Source organism: Protopterus annectens, chromosome 11.part0 (assembly GCF_019279795.1).
Source record: "Protopterus annectens isolate FY-2018-M chromosome 11.part0, PAN1.0, whole genome shotgun sequence".
Lineage (NCBI taxonomy): Eukaryota > Metazoa > Chordata > Ceratodontiformes > Protopteridae > Protopterus > Protopterus annectens.
In genome coordinates, this window is record NC_056745.1 from 1,551,738,108 (window position 1) to 1,551,759,161 (window position 21,054).

Here is a 21,054-nt window from a genome sequence, read left to right on the forward strand (position 1 = left end):
GATTTAAAGCACCTACTGTTCTCCCCACTTCCTAAATTTCATAGGAACTTCCCTGCCAAGACTCCCTTTGTCAGGAAACCTGCTAGTGCATCCTCTTCTGCTCCTTCAGGAACTAGGCTACATAAGTCTTCAAGAATGCCACCTCAGTCTGACGCTGTTGCTTTTGCTGTTTCCCCTCAGCAGCCTTTCCAGCCCAGACAAGGCTCTCTGTGATTCCCGGATTCATCTTCAAAGTCATACTTCTCTATCTCTTCCCCTTTCCCTATCCCTTTCAGCTTGGAAGGAAGTCACTCAGGATGCCTGGGTGATTTCAATCATACGAAATGGATACTTTATGACTTGAAAGACTCTTCAACCCTTTCAGGGGATTCCTCAGCCACCCACCAATCAACTGCACCCGTTTCCTTAGTTTAATGGCTCAACTTTCCAACCAATGCACCATTCAACCTGTCTCTCCAGGCCAGCAAGGAAGGGGTTTGACTCCAGGATTGTTTCTGGTTCCAAGAAAGGACTGTCCTTGAAGACGCATTTTGGACCTCTCAACTTTGAATACATTCCTGGTGGTGCCTTCTTTTAGGATGCTTTCTCTGTAATCTCTTCTTCCCCTTGTACCACCTCAGGCTTTCCTAGCTTCTCTGGATCTCAAGAATGCCAATGTGCATATCCCTATTCCCCCTCAGTTCAGGAAATTCTTGCGTTTCTTCATGGGCTCTTTGTACTTGTTTTCTGCCTTGCCTTTTGATCTTTCCACTGCTCCGAGTGTTTTTACAAAGTGTCTTGCCCCAGCCATAGCCTTTTTGAGATTGAAAGGCTTTCACGTTTACCCTTACTTGGATGATCTGCTCTTTCTGGCCAATAGTCCAGACTACCTTCTTCAACACCTGGTCCTTAGCTATTCCCTTTCTGCAGGGATTAGGATTCACAATAAATTTCAAGAAATCAAGTCTGACCCCAAGTCAGGATCTCATTTTCCTGGGCTGCAGGTTTAGGACAGATTTGATGATGGTGTTTCTTCCTTCAGAAAAAGCTTCTTCAATCATAGCATAGAGTCTCTTCTGCCCCTTTCCTTCATTATGACCAGGACATTTCTGAGACTGCTGGTGTTCATGACCTCTATAGTCCCTATGTTGCCATTTGCAAAACTGCACATGAGGAAGTTCATGTGGTTTTTGAAGATAGTTTGGTCCCAGCATGCTCATCCCTTGGATGTGTTGATTTCCCGTCTCCCTTGCTTGAAAATATAGTTGGGTTGGTGGATGCAGCAACTCAGTCAGAATCCTGGCATACCACTTCAGATACCTCAACCTGCCCAGCAACTTTTCATAGATGCCTCAGATATAAGCTGGGGGGGGGGGGCAACCTATGCTGCCAAAAAGGTATTGGCCTTGACTTCAGGCAAGTAAATGCCAAAAAGGAGTGGTCCCAGGACTGATCCATGAGGGAATCCACTTGCGACTGGCCTCTGTGTAGCGGTAGACTCCCTAGTTCTGGTCCTGTCACTGAGCCAGTTGGCTATCCACCGGGTGACGCAAGGGTTTGTACCTAAACTCTTGAGATTTACAACTGTGCCCGAGTCGGTTATTGTGCCAAATGCCGTGGCCAGGTGAAGGTAGGTAGTGCGAACTATTTTGCTCTTATCCATTGCTTTAGTACATTTCTTGTAAACTTATTGCTTGTGCATTGATATTGTAAATATAGGTAAGTACATTGTTTTCTTTTTTATTTTGTATTAGCAAATTAATTTTTTCGAAAACACCAAAAGATTTCATTGAGCCAAAGGATTTCTGCCTTTTGGCATTATTTACTAGGTAATTGTCATATGTCTAATAAAGCAATAGCATCATCATTCAGTGTGAATTAAAAGGGAGTTGAGGTTGGTATAATGGTTAAGGTGTTTACCTCTGGTCTATATTGGAACAGCGAATATTTAACAGTTCGAATCACTAAAGGTCGACCCTTAATGATTGAACTGTTAAAACATTGAATGTTCCAAAAAAAAATTTAAAACAACAAAACAAAAAACTAAATAATGTAGGCAGGGGGCAAGCCCCCCTGCGCCCCCCACATCCCCTGCTACTTAAATATACCAACTCCGAGATCGCACTTCAGTGCACTACTGTGCGGAAATGGAAAATTTCCATTTCCTACACTATAGCACGATCTCGGAGTTGGTATATTTAAGTATTGGGGGTGTGGAGGTGCGCAGGGGGGCTTACCCCCCTGCTTACATCAATTACTTTTCATTCTTGTCATTTTTTAATTTTTTTATTACTAACTCGATGTTACTGAAGTTCGATGATATGGTGTCGACCATATTGTATTCGAAGTTCAGTAACTTCGAGTTTGTAATATAGACCCGTTTACCTCACAGTCACAAGGTACTAATTCTCACCCTTGAAAGGGAATTTGGCTAGGTTTAAAATGGCCTTCAAGGATAGTTAGCCTTGTACATACCTATGAACAGAACACCATATTTCATTATTACTGGTAACATTTTAGCAGCACAATACTATTTTATCCTTTACCTTTCTTTGCAGTTTTGTATTCCTTGTTTAATTTTCCTCTTGCCCTTTCCTGTAGTAGTGGATTTCCCATTAATGCCATCAGCATCAAAACCATCACTTAGTACGATGTTTATCGTGTTTCACTGTTGCAGTCATTACACCTGGGTTATCCTGCTGGCAGGCTTCCCACAGTCAGCCTGAATTCCAAAGTCCTGGTCCAACATTGGTTGCTGTCGCCTCTTCCCTGACGTCAGAGCACCAGGGGTATAAAAGATGCAGCCGACACTGTTTTCTTCAGTCTTTCTTCCCGCAAGGTGCCCGAAGCAAAAGCAGTTTGCAAGTGCCGGTCGGTATTCCTTGCCTAGGCCCTGACCACAGTGTTGCTAGTTGTAAGTTTTGTGCTAGATTTAACCAATGCACTATTAAGCGTCGGTAAGATTTTGCTTTTCATTACTTTGGCCGAAGGTTTAACTACATAATGCCGTCGTAACAGCCGACGACCGGAGTTCATAAAAAGCACAAGGAAAAAGAGGAGGACAGGCATCCGAGGTCCAAAACCGACGACAAAGCCTGTTCTAGGCCAGTCGCTGGTTCTCAGTGAGGCGCTTTCGCAGTCCCCGACACCCACTACCTCAGAGCCACAGGCCGCCTCCGACTCCCACGTGGAGACAACTAGGCCTCTGGATACTCAAGGTATTGGGCCTTCGGAAACTAATCTCTCAGATGGGTCTGGAGCCGCTGAGCAGGCATCGGCTTCTGAGGGTGTTTTCAGACCTATACAACTTTATATCAAGCCTACTTCAGCTTCCAAGACAAAGTCTAAAACAGTTTTAAAGACAAGGAAACAAGTACAGCATTCTCCAGGACAGACTTTCATGCCTAAGAAACAGATGCTCAAAATGGCCGAAGACCTAATTACTTTGATCAGGGGTTCCCATCCCCCTCCTGATAAGAGGCCTAGGCAAGACACTGAATATGATTCCTCTGATCAGGTTTCCATTTCCTCTGACTCCTCTTCAGAACAGGGATACTCTATTCCTCCCTATGAGGATTCTGATGCTGAAGAATCTATTCCTTCAGCTTCTCCTCCTGAGGATTACTCATTTGGGGAAACCTTGCATACCATGAGGGAGCATTTCCACTGGGAGAGCCAAGATTACTCATATTCTAAGAAAAGGCTCAGAGACTTTCTTTTACTACTTCAGCACAGACCTCTTGCTATTCCACCTGTTCTAGACATTGTAGATGATGTATTTTCAGAGTCAGGCCTGTCTCCCGACTCTTTACCTCTGGCACCTGTTAAGCCAGACAGATACTACAGAGTACCAGATTCACATAAATTTCTATATAAAAAGCCTGCGGCTGACCCTGAAACTATTTCTCAGGGTCCCAAAGGGGTCAAGGCTGCTACTGCAAAAAACCCTGTCCCCTCAGATAGAGATTCTAGGGCTCTGGACAGATGGGGGAAAAAGTTTACACTTCTGTTACCTTGGCTGTAAGGGCTTTAAGTTGTCAGTTTCATATGCTTAAGTATCAGCAATACATAATGTCTCTGCTAAAACAGAAAATGTTGACAAATTCTGAATGTTCTGAGAACAAGGAAATGCAGGATTTATTGCATGCAGCTGAACAAGTGGGAAAACATACTTTGCAACGTGGTTATGATTCACTGGAGGCCTCTGTAACAGGTTCTGTCATTAGAAGGCATGCTTGGTTAAAGGAACAGACAGTGCCTGATCATGTTAAAGCAAAATTATTGGATGCTCCATTACAGCATGATACTTTATTTGGTGTTAAGGCAGAACAGGTGTTGAAGAAAATGGAGGATAAAGCTAAATCTATGCAGACAGTAAAGGATTTCTTACAGGTACAGCCACTCAGATTTAGCAGGAACTGGCCTTCTAAGAATTGGTCCTTTCCCGTGTCAGACAGGCCACAAAGAGGCAGATACAGACACCCTAGAGGCAGGCAACAGCCCCAGGGCTCATACAGGCCCAAACAATGGGGTGCTTCTACCTCCAAAAGCGAAGAAGAAAAATCACAGCCATATAGGAAACGGTCCCAATGACTTCCGTCTGCCAATGCCAAGCATTTCTCTTTTGGCAGCACCCATAGGGGGAAAGCTAGCACTTTTTCACAAATTTGGCACATGATCACCCAGGTTCCACTTTCACACCCTTCCAAAGGCAAAAGGTATGCCAGACCTGGCACACAATCAATGGGCAGAGGCACAAATACAAGTTTCATCTCTCATGGACATGAGGGCTATTCAGCCAGTGCCTCAACAAGAGCAGGGAAAAGGATTTTACTCAAGACTTTTCTTAGTACCAAGAATCGACAAAGCATGGAGACCAATTCTGGACCTGTCTATTCTAAATACTTTTCTGAACGTTCTGAAATTCAAAATGTTGACTCTGCAGCAGCTTCTGCCCATGCTGGGCAAGAAGGCTTGGCTTGTAACCTTGGACCTCAAAGAGGCATACCTGCATGTTCCAATCAGACAATCTTGCAGAAGATACCTCAGATTCATAGCTGGCTCAATGCACTACCAATTCTCTGCACTGCCCCTTGGCTTATCTACTGTGCCCAGGGTCTTCACAAAATGCCTGGCACCAGTAATTGCATGTTTGCAGACAAAGAGGAATTCAAATATATCCCTACTTGGACGACTGCCTTATTCAAGCAGAGACCAAAGACATTCTACTATAGCATCTAGCGTTTGTAAAAAGATTACTAATTTGCCTAGGGTACACAGTAAACGAAAATAAATCAAAACTAGTACCCTCTCAAGAGATAATATTCCTGGGTGCAAGCTTAAATAAAACTGCCCAGATGGCTTATCTCACGCCAGACAAACAAAGGCAACTGACTTCTTACTTCGAAAGCATGGCAACAAAGACCCAGTTATCTGCAAGAAAAATTCTGCAGGCTCTGGACTACATGGCCTCCTGCATTCTGCTAATTCCATATACAAGACTGCATATGAGGAAACTACAGTGGTATCTAGAAAGTGTTTGGACTCAACATTGCCATAGCCTGGAATCAATAATTTCACTCATTCCCTACCTACAACAGGAGTTTTGATGGTGGGCACAGGCCTGTCACCACAACAAGGGACAGCCATTCACTTTACCCACAGCCAGGCAAACACTAACAACAGATGCTTCAGATTATGCCTGGGGGGCCCACATGGCAGGAAAATGTATTCAGGGCACATGGTCCCCAAGCCAAAGGCATCTTCACATCAGTCAAAAAGAGATGCTAGCTGTACAAAATGCCCTGACAGCATTCAAGGACCTATTCCATCCAGGACAACTGCTGATATAGACAGACAACACCATAGTAATGTGGTACATAAACAAGCAGGGGGGCACACATTCCTACCCCCTCTGCAGACAAGCCATGATTTTGTGGAACACAGCATTGACTTACCAAGTATACCTGCAAGCACAATTCCTGCCAGGAAAAATAAATGCACTGGCAGACGAACTAAGCAGAAACCTCATGGACCCTCACGAGTGGAAACTAGATCCACAAATCTTCAGCATGATAACAGGGAAATGGGGATGCCCAGACGTAGATCTTTTTGCCTCCCCTCACAACTACCAACTTCAGAGATTCTGCACAAGGACTTATCACAAACAAGCATGGAAAGTGGATGCATTGTCATTCAGCTGGAACAACCTTACAGTATATGCCTTAACTCCACTGCCTCTCCTCCCCAAGGTACTCCTAAAGGTCAGACAAGAGAAGCCACAAATGATACTGATTGCCCCAGATTGGCCTCGCCAACACTAGTACCCAATCCTAAGGAGCTTGTCTCAATGCCCTGCCTGGACATTGCCTCAAATTCCTCATTTACTGACCCAGCAAAACAATCCGATCCTGCACAGCCATGTCAGAACCCTAAATCTAGCTGCATGGCGGATAGTGTAACCATTCAGAATACAACTCTCTCTAAAGCGGTTATGGATGTTATTTTGGAGGCCAGGAGGCCCAGCACCAGGAAATCTTATGCAGAAAAATGGAAGAGATTCTGTGCTTGGAACCAGATGCAAGGAATTGACACGCTTGTACAAAATATTCCTCAGATTTTACAGTATCTGACTGAGATGCTGGACAGAGGCCTATCCTTCTCATCAATAAGATCCATGCCTCTGCCATTTCAGCTCATTACAATACAGAACCACCAATTTTTTCACATCCATTGCTTAGGCAGTTTCTCGGGGGGGGGGGGCAAAAACATAAGACCCCCAAGGAGAGCACCAATACCTGCATGGGACCTCAATTTTGTCTTGGAAATACACTACCTCCTTTTGAGCCAACCAATACAGCTGAGATAAAATTCTTATAATGGAAAACAGCTCTGCTCCTAGTAATAACTTCAGCAAGAAGAGTCTCAGAGCTACAGGCATTAATGGCTGTGGAACCTTTTATTATCTTCCATCTGGACAGGGTTTCTCTAAGGACAAACCCAACATTTATGCCTAAGGTGGTGTCCAGTGTGGCTCTTAACCAAACCATTCATTTGCCTACTTTTTATCCAAACCTACAGAATAAAGGGGGGAGACTTCTGCATTCTTTGGACATACACAGACAGCTACGCTTCTACTTGGACAAAACTAAAGCTTTCAGAAAGACTGAGCAACTTTTAGTGGCATATGCTGCAGGATCAGAAGGAAAGGCTATCTCAAAGCAGACTATTTCAAAATGGATAGGACACTGCATTCGTTTCTGCTATTCATAACATGGCAAATCAGTGCCTAATGGGATTAGACCACATTCTACCAGGGCAGCAGCCACCTCAGCAGCCTTCCTCAGAGGAGTACCAACCAAGGATATTTTGGAGGCTGCAACTTGGACTTCAGTGCACACTTTTACTAAGCACTACCACTTACCTCTTTACTCTAAATCCAGAGCAGGCTTTTCCACTCCTAATTCTATTTAGACCCAGCCGCCCTACCTCAGCTTCGGGATTCAACCCAAGTGTAATGACTGCAACAGTGAAACACGATGAACATAGTACAGTTGTGTACCTACCATAAATGTAGATGTTTGAGTGTATTCACTATTGCAGTCCAGGTTACCCACCCACCATACTCCCTTCTTTGCTGGGACTTATCTGTACTTCTCTATCCTATACAACCTATGTGGTGTATTTGCTTGTAGATGAAGGTATTGTTTATGTTAGTGCATGCTTTTATAAGCAATGTTTTTTAGCCTACCTTTTTGGGGGCACCTGACATCTGGGGCAAGAAAAACTGAAGAAAATGGCGTCGGCTGCATCTTTTATACCCCTGGCGCTCTGACATCAGGGAAGAGGTGACAGCAACCGACGCCAGACCAGGACTTTGGAATTCAGGCCCACTGCGGGTAGCCTGCCAGCAGGATAACCCAAGTGTAATGACTGCAACAGTGAATACTCGAGCATCTACATTTATGGTAGTTACACAACCGTACTTTACCTTTCTCTTTCATCTATTGAGTCAGTATTACTATTTGGAATTATCCTCACTTCCCTCACTGTAATAACCAAGAAGTTATTATTTATCAAAAGAATAGTCTTTCCTAGCTGAGCAATTCACCCGTAATTCCTGCTGCTCCATATCGTTTATTAGAGGGCAGTCAAAGCCAAAATGTCCAACAGCATTACTTTTTCTGTAAACTGTATGGGTACTATTATGCCCCACTTTCCCACACTGTGAACATTTTCTATTATCACATTTGAATTAGATAAAATGCAGATCCTCAATGAAAATATGTTTTGGGTTACTGTTTGTACATCACAAAAGCCTTAAATTCATTTATTGTACCTACACTAGGAATGTGATGGATTTTGCTGTTAAATACTTTCAACGGACCCACACTTCCCAGGCCCTGCTCCGTAGATGTGTTCCATAATACATTTTTTAAATCATGCACAGTGTGACAAAACTGGAAAAAAAAAAACTGTTTAAGGAGAGCAAAATATGTTCCACTGATTAAAAAACTCTCAGCAGCATCCACATTTTCAAATGCTGTGTCACAAAAGATGATAGTCTGTGCATTTTTAAAACAGTTCTAATGACAGACTACTATTACTGTAAAATTTTCCAGTAACTGGTTTGGAAAAGTTTTGCAGAGCCTGAGCATACAATTTTATTTTAGCATCACATTGCAGCACTCCTCCATCTATACCCACAGTTTCACCACTCAACAACAAACTGGATCTACAAATGCTTCATGACCTTTATCATAAGCAGTTTGTAGAGCACCAGTTTTTCCGTGGTTGGTTCCACAAAACCGCCTCTTCCTGTATCATTTTAACTAAAGTCTCTGTATCTAAGTCTCCAGGTCCTAAAGTATTCAGAGGAATGTCTTTATGGCATTGCAGTACTCCCTCCTGACGATCTACTGCTGTCACCAAGCTCTCCCTCTGCTGAGAGACACCAACCTATGATCCATCACGCTACTTACCACAGCATAAAAAATTATTTACATATTTCCAAAATTTGCATATATGCACATTAATATTTCTTAATATTTGCCATTTTTCGTATAATGTCCTCACTGTTCTTCCATTACGGACCCCCACTTATTCTTCCACAAACTAAATCTGATTTTTTCACAATATATCTGCCAAAGTCCATTTCTCTTTAAACATAGTTTAATTCATTGTTTTATTCCAAATAACCCTTATTCTTATCAACCCTTCTCACATATTCTTTTTCTTATAATATCCATGCATAATCATATTCATATATATATATATATATATATATATATATATATATATATATATATATATATATGGGGTCCGTCAATTTATTTGAAGTTTCACTACTTCGAACTCCACTTCACTAAGTCCACTTGTTCGAAGTAGTGAAACTTAGAACATTGACTTCGGCAGGCACACTACAGCGTGGAATGGGAATATTCCCTTTTCCTCCATGTAGTGCGATCTCAGAGTTGGTATATTTAAGTAGGGGGTGTGTGGGGGTGCAAGGGGCTTGCCCCCCCCCTGCAAAAACATGTTTTAGTGGGGTTTTTTTTGGGTAGTAGACTTCAGCGAAAGTGCACTTTCGTTTAAGTGGACTTTCGCTGAAGTGTAGGGTCTACTGCTTAATTTTGGAGAAGTGTATTTTCGATTTTAAGCAGTAGACCCATATATATATATATATATATATATATATATATATATATATATATATGTATATATATATATGCGTGTGTATATTTTGGGCCGGATTCATGAAGGCTTGCACGGAGTCTGAGTAGAGTAAGACTCCATGCAGCCAACATGTCTGCCGAGCGATTCAGGAACAGTCGGTAGGGGTGTGCAACAGCGCTCCTTAAATGAGTCCTACACGGACAGGGCTTGGATATGCAAATTACCTCAATTGCAGGCGAAAGCTATGCAAATTAGGTACATTTGCGATCCAGGAAACCTGAACCTGTCCGAGTAGGAGTAGTGTTATTTGCAGAAATGTACTCAGTTGACAACTGAGTACGGTTCTGCAGATAGCAAAACGGAGCCATGACCGCTCCAAAAAAAGGATGCATGTAGATGAGGAAGCATGCCAGTGGCCAAAAATACGGCCATTGGCAACGTTAAGTGATGCAAAATAAAAAAAAAAAACTTTTTTTTTTCATCCCGATCACCGGGGTTTAAGCGTAGCGCAGCACCGCGCAAATGCGCTGCGCTTTAAATACCAGAAAGTCAATAATGAAGATCCACAAATGTGGATTTTAATGCTAATATGAATTTACAATGCAAGTGAATGGCAGGCTGAAGACAACATGGCCACCGAGTAGAGGTTGCTAAGGGGGGAAGCTCAGTCTAAGAGATGTAACCAAGCATTCTTAGGCAATCCAGTGCAAATGAGGGTTAGGATAGTGAATCGCAAGTTTACATAGCAAATGAGCACAGTCAGTGGAGTGTAGGAGTAGGATAAGGGGAGTAACAGAGTAGACGATAGGTGACATCACGAGGGGGGTATGAAAGAATGTAAGCTCATTGGAGCAGAGTGGCATGAGTCCTCTGTCATTTACACATCATTGAAAGAGGTGTGTCAACAGGTAGGCTAGGTAAAGGCAAGAAATTGAAGGTGTATGCCGTGGATAACACCAAAGTTTCTTGCTGAGCGTGTATGCGCGCGTGTGCGCACCTGTAAACCCGAGTAAGACTGTGTGCGCGCGTGTAAGCATGAGTGCACGCGTTTAAGCTGGAGTAAGCATGTATAAGGCTGTTTAGAGAGTTGTAAGCGTGTTTGCGCTGGTGTGCGCGGGTTTTAACAAGAATAAGCAAGTTTTAATCTGTGTAAGCATGTGTGCACGCGTGTGAGCTGCTGTGAGCGTGTTTGCGCTTATGTGCGTGGTGCTGCCCCCCCCCCCGATGAAACAGAAAGGAAAAAGGAAGCACAACAAATAGTAGGAAGCTACCAGGGAGTACTAGCAGAGCTAGCAGGTGAAAACAATCAGAAGCAGGCAATTACACATGCAGTACACTAGCCCAGCACTTAAAACACTGCAAACAGCAGTCCATTATGTTTCTCTCAAGAGACACTGCAACACTGCAGTAAGCTAATAGTAGTGAAAACTGAAAAAGCTTTACTTATACAAAGAAATGTTAGGGGCTGCCATTGCTGTTATAAGGTGACATATGCAACATGCTGAGAGTGGTGACAATGTGAATGCTGCTGGACAACCCACAGTGAGGAGATGGAGAAGAGTGTACAGGCCCAGGGTAACCTACCAGGGGCTGCATGAGCTGGAGATAGTGGAGCGCTATAGAATGGACAGAGACCTCTTGCAGCAAATTGTTGAGCTGTGCAGGCCACGCCTCACACACAGAAACAACAGAGGGGAACCCATCCCAGTGGAAACCAAGGTATGTGTTGGCCTAAGAATATTAGCAACAGGTACCTTCCAGAGACCAACTGGTGATATGATGGGGATATCACAAGCATCAGCATCCAGGGTACTGCACCAGTTCCTGGATGCCATGTCAGTGATCATGGATATTTCCCCATTTCCCGTGAAGTATTGGCCAGCAATATGCGTCTCTTCCACCAAATAGCGGAATACCCTGAGGTAGTGGGTGCAATAGACTGCACGCACATACACATCAAAGCACCAGCCGGTGAGCGGGGTAGAGTCTACTTCAACCGCAAGGGCTTCCCCTCCATCAACTGCCAGGTCGTGTGCGATACCCAGGGCATAATACTGAATGTGTGTGTTGGCTGCCCTGTTAGTTACCATGATTCCCATATCTGGTATCTGACGCAGCTGTACCAGACATTTGCCAACGGGGATATCCCACATGGTCACCTAGTGGGGAATGCTGGCTATGCACTGGAGCCGTGGCTGATGACACCCATCAGAAATGCACACACACCTGAACAGGAACGCCATAATGAGGCACACGCACAAACACGAAATGTAATCGAGCGTGTGTTTGGGCTGCTCAAGTCACAGTTCCCGTGCCTGGACACATCTGGTGGAGCCTTGCAATACTCACCAACTACATGTACCCAAATTGTCATGGTATGTGCTATGCTACATAATATGATCCTGCGTAAACAGCTGCAGCAGGACCAGCATAGGCCCGGGCCAAACAGCCCCCCACCATTGCCAAGGTCATCACAGGCAGAGCATGACTCGGAGGAGGAACAACCTGAGCCTGCCTACTCGGAGGAGGAACAACCTGAGCCTGCCCCAGTAGGCAGAAGGAGGTGTGCCCAGTATGCTTTGGCCTTGGCAAAGAGGCAACGCATAGCACATACACTGGCTCAGTAGGAACTCTGGAAATGATACCTCTCTCTGACTCGCACATATAGTAAAAGGGATGCTCAAGTTGACACTACCTGCTTTCAAACATGTATAGGGAGTGTAGTATGTGCATCCGACATAGGCAGCCCTGCAGCACCACCTGAGGCATGATTGCCATGTGTTAAACAATATAAAGCAGTGCTAAACAGCATTTACCACCATGTAGTATATGTAAACAAAATCGTACACACCAACTAGCACAACTGTGGTCAATGTTGAGTAATATTGGGCAACATCCAGCAATGTTGGTTAATATTGAGCAATGTCGGACAAGCTTGGTCTAAGTAGGGCATACAAAAGCCAACATGCTGATATTTGCTCTACTGGCCCTTAAGCAGTCAGGTCTGCTCAGTATGAAAATATAAAGCAGTGATGGGCCTCGAACCCAGGATACTGTGCACTATAGTCATAGTACTGAACCACTAAACCATGACAGTATTGCAGTGGTCAGCCTGTATGAAGAAATGTTGATAAGTCTATGCAAAGTATCTCATGGAAACCCTGCAGACACAGCATAATCCCTGTCGAGTTATGACACAAAGGTGAGTCCTGCAGTAAGAGTAGAATCTGACTTTCAACACACACAGTATAAATGTTAATATTGGTCATGTTCACACACATCAACAAATGTAGTGAACCTCAGACAGCAACCTACTGAAAGGTCACACTGGGCATGCTCACACACTTGAATAAATGAGACAAATGTCATGCAACAAAACACGGAAAGCCTGAACTGCGCATGCTCACACACTTGGGCCATGTCTGAGTACAGCAGTGGGCCACACATATCTGGCAGGTGCATGTGTTAACCCAGGAACCTCTCGCTATCCAGCAATCCGCCCTGTGCACACAGTTATATGACAACAGACACATATATAATATAGTGGAACCCTGTCATAATCAAATATGTTCTGCAGATACCCAAGTTGTTCATAGAAACTGGGAAAGCAAAGACGATAAAAACCTGCAAACAGTATCAGCAATAAACATTGTACATCCCGAACATTATCATAGGTTCAGAGGTTTATACTAGGCTATCTGCCCTAGGGCATGTACAAGCCTAGCCAGAGTGCGTTTGGCTTTTGCAACCCTATCAGATTACTACACTGTGCCTGTGAATAGTAGGTCACACAAGATAGCCCATTTACATTTAGTCTAGTGTGTCTCTGTCTAGCAGGGACCCAGAAGATATCCCAGGGGTAAACATACGATCACCCATCCAATTGTCAAGATGTCTCCTCTAGGTGGTCAGTGGGTGGCTCTGCCTATGCGAAACCGGGATTACAATCTGGAGTGAGTGGAGCCTCTGGGATAAGAATCTGTCTCTCCAGCATGTCCTATGAACATCTGTGCTAAGGTATATGTCCCTGGAGTGTGTAGCTCCAAGGGAGTCGGATATCCTGAGGTGGAGCATGTCCATTAATTCTGGGTTGGGTATTTCCGTAAACAACAGGCACACATCACATCCGAGTAGGCAGTAGGCACCTGAGTAGAGCTGGAGTTACTGTATATGAACTGTGCAGGGCATCCGTGTGAGTCCCTAGATCTGCTTGTTGAGGAACTTTTGCGGTCATTACAGTTGCTGCAGATGTCGGGTAAGGTACATCCCAAATGTGGCATTGTAACCAAGCATGGTCGTGATGAGTATAGGGGCACATTGACCTCACTTGATCTAGATGTGAAATCATATGGGATAAGGTGGGTTATATAGAAGGTCTGTCTAACCACTTTGGCAACGTGATTGTCAAAGGTGACAGTACGAACAAGTCGTGTCCCCAAACCCCTAACAACTCCTACTGTATGTAATGGATTACTACCTATGTGGTAATGTGTGGGCATGTTGTTATTCCCAAAGGGGATGACTATGCAATGAATGGCATTTAGCTGTAGGCCATGGCTCAGGCACCAGTCATCCATCTCTGTGAGACCCTGTTTGAGTATGCATGTGCCAGCTGGAGAGTTGATTATGGCACCCAGTTTGCAGTCATCTGCGAACATGGTCAGCCATATTCCTTCTGTGTTAGCCTGTACGTCAGACAAATATATACTGAACAAGAGAGGTCCCAAGACTGATCCTTGTGGGATGCCACATGTAACTGGTGTATAGTCAGACATGGCACCTGCAATACTGACCATGTGGGTGCTATCCCTGATCCAGGTAGCAATCCATCGTGTGAGATATGTGTTGATATCGACGCTGGTGAGCCTATGCATAATGGCCGAGTGGGGTATTGTGTTGAAGGGTTTTGCAAGGTCCAGGTAGGCTGTGTGGATAACTGTCCCTACGTTGATGTACCTGGTAACCGTTTAAAGAATACGAACAGGTTCAAGAGGCAAGATCTGCCCACAACAGTGCTGAAATGTGTAGGACACAGTGTCTGTAGGTTCCCGATGTCTATGTATATGAGTCCCATGACAATATGCTCCATTGCTTTGCAGAACAGGCTAGTTAGGCTTATAGGGCGATATTGTCTGTGGTCAGTTGTGGCACCAACTCTGTGGAGTGGGACCACTGTCGCTGTACGCCATTCCTTGGGTACATATCCTGTAGTAACTCTGATATTGAACAGTGACTTAATGTGAGGGTTACGTCTGTCATGAAGCTCGTGTAAGATGCAGGCCGGGACACCGTCTAGTCCCATTGATGCTGTGTTGTCCGCTTTGGGGAGGGCAGCACTCACCTGTTTATTTGTGATGTCAGGGAGGTTACACTCTGTTGGGATGAATAGTTGCTCCTTAAGGGGAGTGGGGGGAGACATCTGCACTGAACCTGTTTGCCAGGATGTTGGAAATGTCAGTGGGTTCAGGGTATGTTTAGTCAGTATGCAGTAACTCACAGCATATCAGTGAGTGTCCACCCAGGTTCCTGACATAACTGAAGAAGGCCTTGTGATTGTCCTACGTGTCTGGTGCAATTGTCCGTGAGAAGCGGGCCTTAGATAAATTCATGAGTGATCGTAGCTGTCTGTTAGTATAGATCACAGATGCCTTCCCTGTCTGGGATTGTGCTCTATCATGTAGTAGCTTCCTCCTTTCGTTGTATAGCTTATTAATGGCCGGGGTCTACCAGACAGGTCCCCTGCCATTGGAGGAGTGAGTCTTGTTGTTATTTGGGATAGCATGATCCATGCAGTCCGCTAGGTGTCCATAGAATGTATATGTAAAGGATTCAGCAGTCTGAGCTGTATTTACCACTGTCCCAGGGTCTCTGAAGGATACCACCTTGCTTTGGGGAAGTGAGACGTTTGCTTATGAAACGTTCACCAAGATTACCCTGGATGGGTGTGGGGACTGGATATGGATGTCCAGTGAGATAAATGTATGTTCTGACCTTACCAATGAGGGGTATATCGCTGGTGTGGAACATAGAGTCCCCATGTTGGTGATAATCAGGTCCAATATGTTTTCCCCTCTTGTGGGTGTGGTGACCAGTTGTGCCATAGCATATGAGTTTACAAATAGTAGCAACTGTTGGGCGGGGCGAGGGTGTTGTGGCTTGAATAGTATCCCCAGTCAATGTTTGGGTATTTGAAGTCACCCAATATAATGGTGATTGGGGAGACCTTCATATTCTCCAGTGTTCCCAGGAAAGCCGAGTGTGGTTCCTGAATTTGGGAGGGTGGTCTGTAGCAGGCAACAAACTGAAAGGCAGTTTTGCACAATGTTAGTTGCATATGTATGGTCTGCGATGCTTTCTGCAGTGCTACTAACCCAGAGATGTGTGTATCTGTGATGTATATGGATACTCCCCCTATTTGTGTTGTCCGTTCTGAGTCTTGTGGTCAGAAAGCATGGTATGAAATACAACCTGGTAGTGCTGGTGTGCATTTGTGAGCCTGAACCAGGCGTCTGTTAGTACACAGATATCGCTATTCTCCATACTGAGGAGAGTCCTGAGTGGGCGCAATTTGAGGGTAACACATCTGGTGTTGAGCAGCATTACCCTTAGTTTCATTTACTCTGTAATGTCTATGGAGGTGGGTTTGTCTTTTGAGCCCTGCTTAAAAAAGGCACTATGGTGGTAGCAAGAGCCTTAGCCAGTATTTGAAAGTCCAAGGGTGACAGGTGCAAGCTGTCCATAGCGAAGCTACGTGGCATGTCGAGCATGTCACCTCAGGCTGACAGACACTGGATCCCCTTTGAATGACACCAATATGTTAGCCAACTGTTAAACGTGATAAGTTTGTCTGTATACTGTGACATCATACTTGGTGAGTGTAAGATGCTACACAAGGCCAGGGTCATACTGGCCTGGCCTACATGATCAGAGAGTTCCTCTATGCATCATGTCATGTGGTCCAGGGAGGAACGTCTGAGGTTTTATGCACCAGCATGGACAATGATGGAGCCATTTCTGTACTTGCTTTGGAGTGACCTGAGTGCATGTGTTATGTGGCGGATCCTGGCACCCGACCGACAGCTCAAAGTGACCATCCCCTTGTTCGGCCTGGTGAGTGGGACGTCAGTGTGTCTGACAATAAGTGTCACCTATTACAAGTGTATTAGGTGAGTTGCTTAGCCCGAAGGGCAGTGACTGTGTGGCACACTGACATTGTGAACTATGTGATATGTGGGTATTGTAGTGGGGTAGCAGTTGTTTGTGTGTCTGCTTTGGAGGTCTCTGCTGCTTAGGCAGAGTTTATTTAGAGCCTCCGAGTATGTTTATGTGTGATAATGTGGTTTGATTGCTATCGCTATAGGTTTATGTGAGACTGATATGTGGTGTGTGTGGTTACCTTTACCACCTGATAGACTCTGCCAGTCATGGGTCGAGAGAGCTCAGCCTCCTGTATGTCTATATAGTTGCATCTCTCACATATATCTGAGTTTCTTGGGAGAAGAAGAGGGTTGTCTGTGTACATGAGGCAGTTGTGACATTGTGTCAAAATCACAATATTCACCAGCTGGACTGGAGGGTACACATGAAACCGACCCCTGGACATGCCAGGATATTATGATGACATACTCTGTAGACTGATCACAAAGTATCAGTAGGGTGTTAAGTGTGTAAAAGAGTATAACAGGGATTAGTGCTCAGGTTTGTCGGTGTTTTGTAAAGAGTAGCTGCGAAGGAGTCCAGACGGAATCATGACACCTCCTTCAGCTATGTCATACATAGCAATGTACACTCATATATGTCCTGAGTCAGGACCAGCTGTACCTGACTGACAATGCCGACATCCTGTCAGACAGGTCCATATATACATACCTACCTCCCACTGACGAAAGTCCCTATCATCATACCTGGAGATATCACATGTAGAATGGGTGAACAGCTCCCCCCAAAGCCAAAAGCATGGCAGCAATTGGATCACATTATTTCCATATATGTGTCATGAATGAACTACAGAACAAACAGACTCTGCACCTGAACAGTCTGTTGAGCCTCACCCTCTCCACGGGATTTGGAACCGTTGAATAGGTTACAGCAACATATGGCTCTCCCCACAAGTGTTGGTGTACAACACACCATGGGAAGTATAGTCCAGTAAGCCTATGAAGTCTGATTTGCAAGGCCATGGAGTCCATCATGGCTGAAGTCATAAACAGAGCTATTGGAAGCTGGCAAACACACAACCCTACCAACTGTGGTATGTTCATGTGCAGATCATGGTTCCCAAACATGCTAGACTGTTTGCAAAGTAGCAGCCCAGGACATACATCACTGAACGGAGCTACACGTCTCACATAGACTTTGAATAGCCCTTTATCAACATCCCAGATACATGGCGTATCTACAAAACCAACAATCTGCGCATAACTATGTGTTGACATATGAAGGAATGTCAGTTTGTCCACAGATAGATCACACAAGCTAAGAATTATGTGGTCCTGTTCAAGCTGTTGACACCTGCCGACCCACATGGCTCATTCCTGGGATTGCATAAAACAAAGTGTACATACATTACCATGTCCAGTCTGATGATGTCAGCATCCTACAAATATAGCAGGAGAAAAGAAACCACCCAGTAAGGCATATAGCGCGTCGTGATAATGCGTATCTCTCTAGTATCATAACATAGTTAGGTAGGGGTTTGAATCCTGCAATTGCTGACTGTGTGTGCGTGTGTGTGTGTGTGTAGGTGTATGATTTCCTTTGAGAGGAGTGCCCTTTTTGGAGACTGGGAAAACACAGTAAAAGAGGTACATTCCTCTATGGAAAGTCTGATGATGTCAGCAAGCTACAAATATAGCAGGAGAAAACAAATTACCCAGTAAAGCATATAGCGCGCCATGTTAATGCGTATCTCTCTAGTATCATAACATAGTTAGGTAGGGGTTTGAATCCTGCAATTGCTGACTGTGTGAGTGTGTGTGGGGGGATGTGTGTATGTGTGTGATTTCCTTTGAGAGGAGTGCCCTTTTTGGAGACTGGGAAAACACATTACAAGAGGTACATTCCTCTTTGGATAGTCTGATGATGTCAGCATCCTACAAATATAGCAGGAGAAAACAAATCACCCAGTAAAGCATATAGTGCGCTGTGTTAATGCATATCTCTCTAGTATCATAACATAGTTAGTTTGGGGTTTGAATTCTGCAATTGCTGACTGTGTGTGTGTGTGTGTGGGGGGGGTGTATGTGTGTGATTTCCTTTGAGAGGAGTGCCCTTTTTGGAGACTGGGAAACCACATTAAAAGAGGTACATTCCTCTTTGGAAAGTCTGATGTCAGCATCCTACGAATATAGCAGGAGAAAACAAAACACCCAGTAAAGCATATAGCGCGCCGTGTTAATGCGTATCTCTCTAGTATCATAACATAGTTAGTAAGGGGTTTGAAACCTGCAATTGCTGAATGTGTGTGTGTGACACTGTTGGTCAATGCGGTGTGGGTTTTGCTTTTACTATGGTATGACATATCAGGATTGAAACAGTATGTGCATTGCACACATCAGGTATCTGTGTGGCAAATAAATATATGTACATGTGACTTCAATTAATACATAGGTGTGAAGCCTACATACTACATGAATACATTTGTTTCCTTTGACAGATTGTGTCGCTGCTTCTCAGATCGTAGGTCACATATCTATGTATGTGACAAGGCCGGCCACTGTAGTGATTTGTGGCCAAGGTCATCTGTGCCACACACACCCATGACAATTACTATAGAGTAGTGTGAGTGAGGGTACATGCCTGGGGTATATGTCAGACATGTTCATACACAACAACGACTGACAATAATGGACAGTCATTATTGGTGTACAACAGCCTTGTGGATATGCATTCAGGCCCCTAATGTCTTATGTGATGCACCAAGGGACTTCACAATACCTCTGGATATGTGGATACCAAGGGACAGATGACATAACACATGGCTGTAGGTACACATTGGTGCCCAACATACATGTTGGGGTCTACCACCTATGTGGTACTGTCGGGATAGTATGTATAGTAAATGTGGATGACTATGCCATAGTCGGCTTAGTGCAATATAGCATGTGTCTGACAACAGGTATCTGTCTGTATGATACCCTTGTGTAGGATATGTGTCCCATCCAGGGAATGCACTGTAGGCCAATGCATGCATTTACAGATGTGGATGGACATATCCCTATTGTGTTTGCATGTACCTAAGAGGCCTATATGCCAAACAGGTGTGGTCCCAGGAACAGGTGGTGTCAGTTGTCAGTACATCATCTAATGATTGGTTATAGTCATGCTGTTGAGGTTGTGTATACTACCAGAATGCAAAACATTGACAGATATTAACAGTATCACCCACAGCATAGTGTCAACCCATGTCATACGCACATGTGTACCCATGTTAGTACATATCTGTAGTAGAATGCATACTGGCCATCGAGAGATACTGTGAGATGTTAACAATGTGTAAAACAGGGTATGTCACACGTCCCATGTGTCCACTATGCACGTACATGCAGACAGTGCGCACCCACCATGTTCACAGATGTACACCTGCTAATCTGTACTGCACACATCACACAGGTACTGTCCACTCACTAACACATGCTGGCAACACTATACACTTCAGCCAAGTGGCACATGGCCAGACAATACATACTCAGACCTAACACTGGTGTAAACAATGCTACATTGACAATCAGAGCTTTGATGCATCATGCCTGCTCAGATATACCTACAAGGATATCATTTACACTTTCCTGTTGACAACATGCTAATATTGTTACACTGCTATAATGTCACCCTGTGCATCAGCACCATGTTAGCCTGTTCCTGCATCAATGTTACAGATGACAGGAGGTGGCACAGGTGTCATCATATGCACAGCGTGTGTTGTTGGTTTGCCAGAGCCCGACATTGACCCATCCAGTCGACATGTGTGTGAGTGTGTGTGTGTGTGTGTGTGTGTGTGTGTGAGTGAGAGGGACAACAGTATAGCATGGGCCAATGTTGATGTAATGTGTGTGTGTGTGTGTGTGTGTGAGCCCTAGTTGTTTGGTTAATGTGTGTGTGTGTCTGCATGCACACAGCTCCACCATGTGGCTGCCATATACGGGAGGTTGTGGGACAGCCACAGACTGTACCTGCCAGGCTGTACAGATCACTGTCTCTGGCCATGGACACAGTACCTATGCCTGGCAGGGGTGCTACGGACAGTATCAGGTACCAACCCTGACTGGTTACTATCATCAGAGGCAGAGGTATGTCGAGTGGACCCATGTCCCTGCTGGGACTGGCCAGAGCCATGTGCACGTGGTCTACTAGGACGGTCAATTGACAGGCCAGCCCCAGCATTGCTGGGACTGGTACTGC

General features: G+C 44.6%; 1 protein-coding gene across 1 annotated transcript in view; it reads left to right on the top strand.

The window, feature by feature from the left end:
• ASB13 (ankyrin repeat and SOCS box containing 13) overlaps positions 1-21,054 on the top strand; it is a 519,678-nt gene that overhangs the window by 331,123 nt on the left and 167,501 nt on the right. The window lies entirely within an intron of this gene.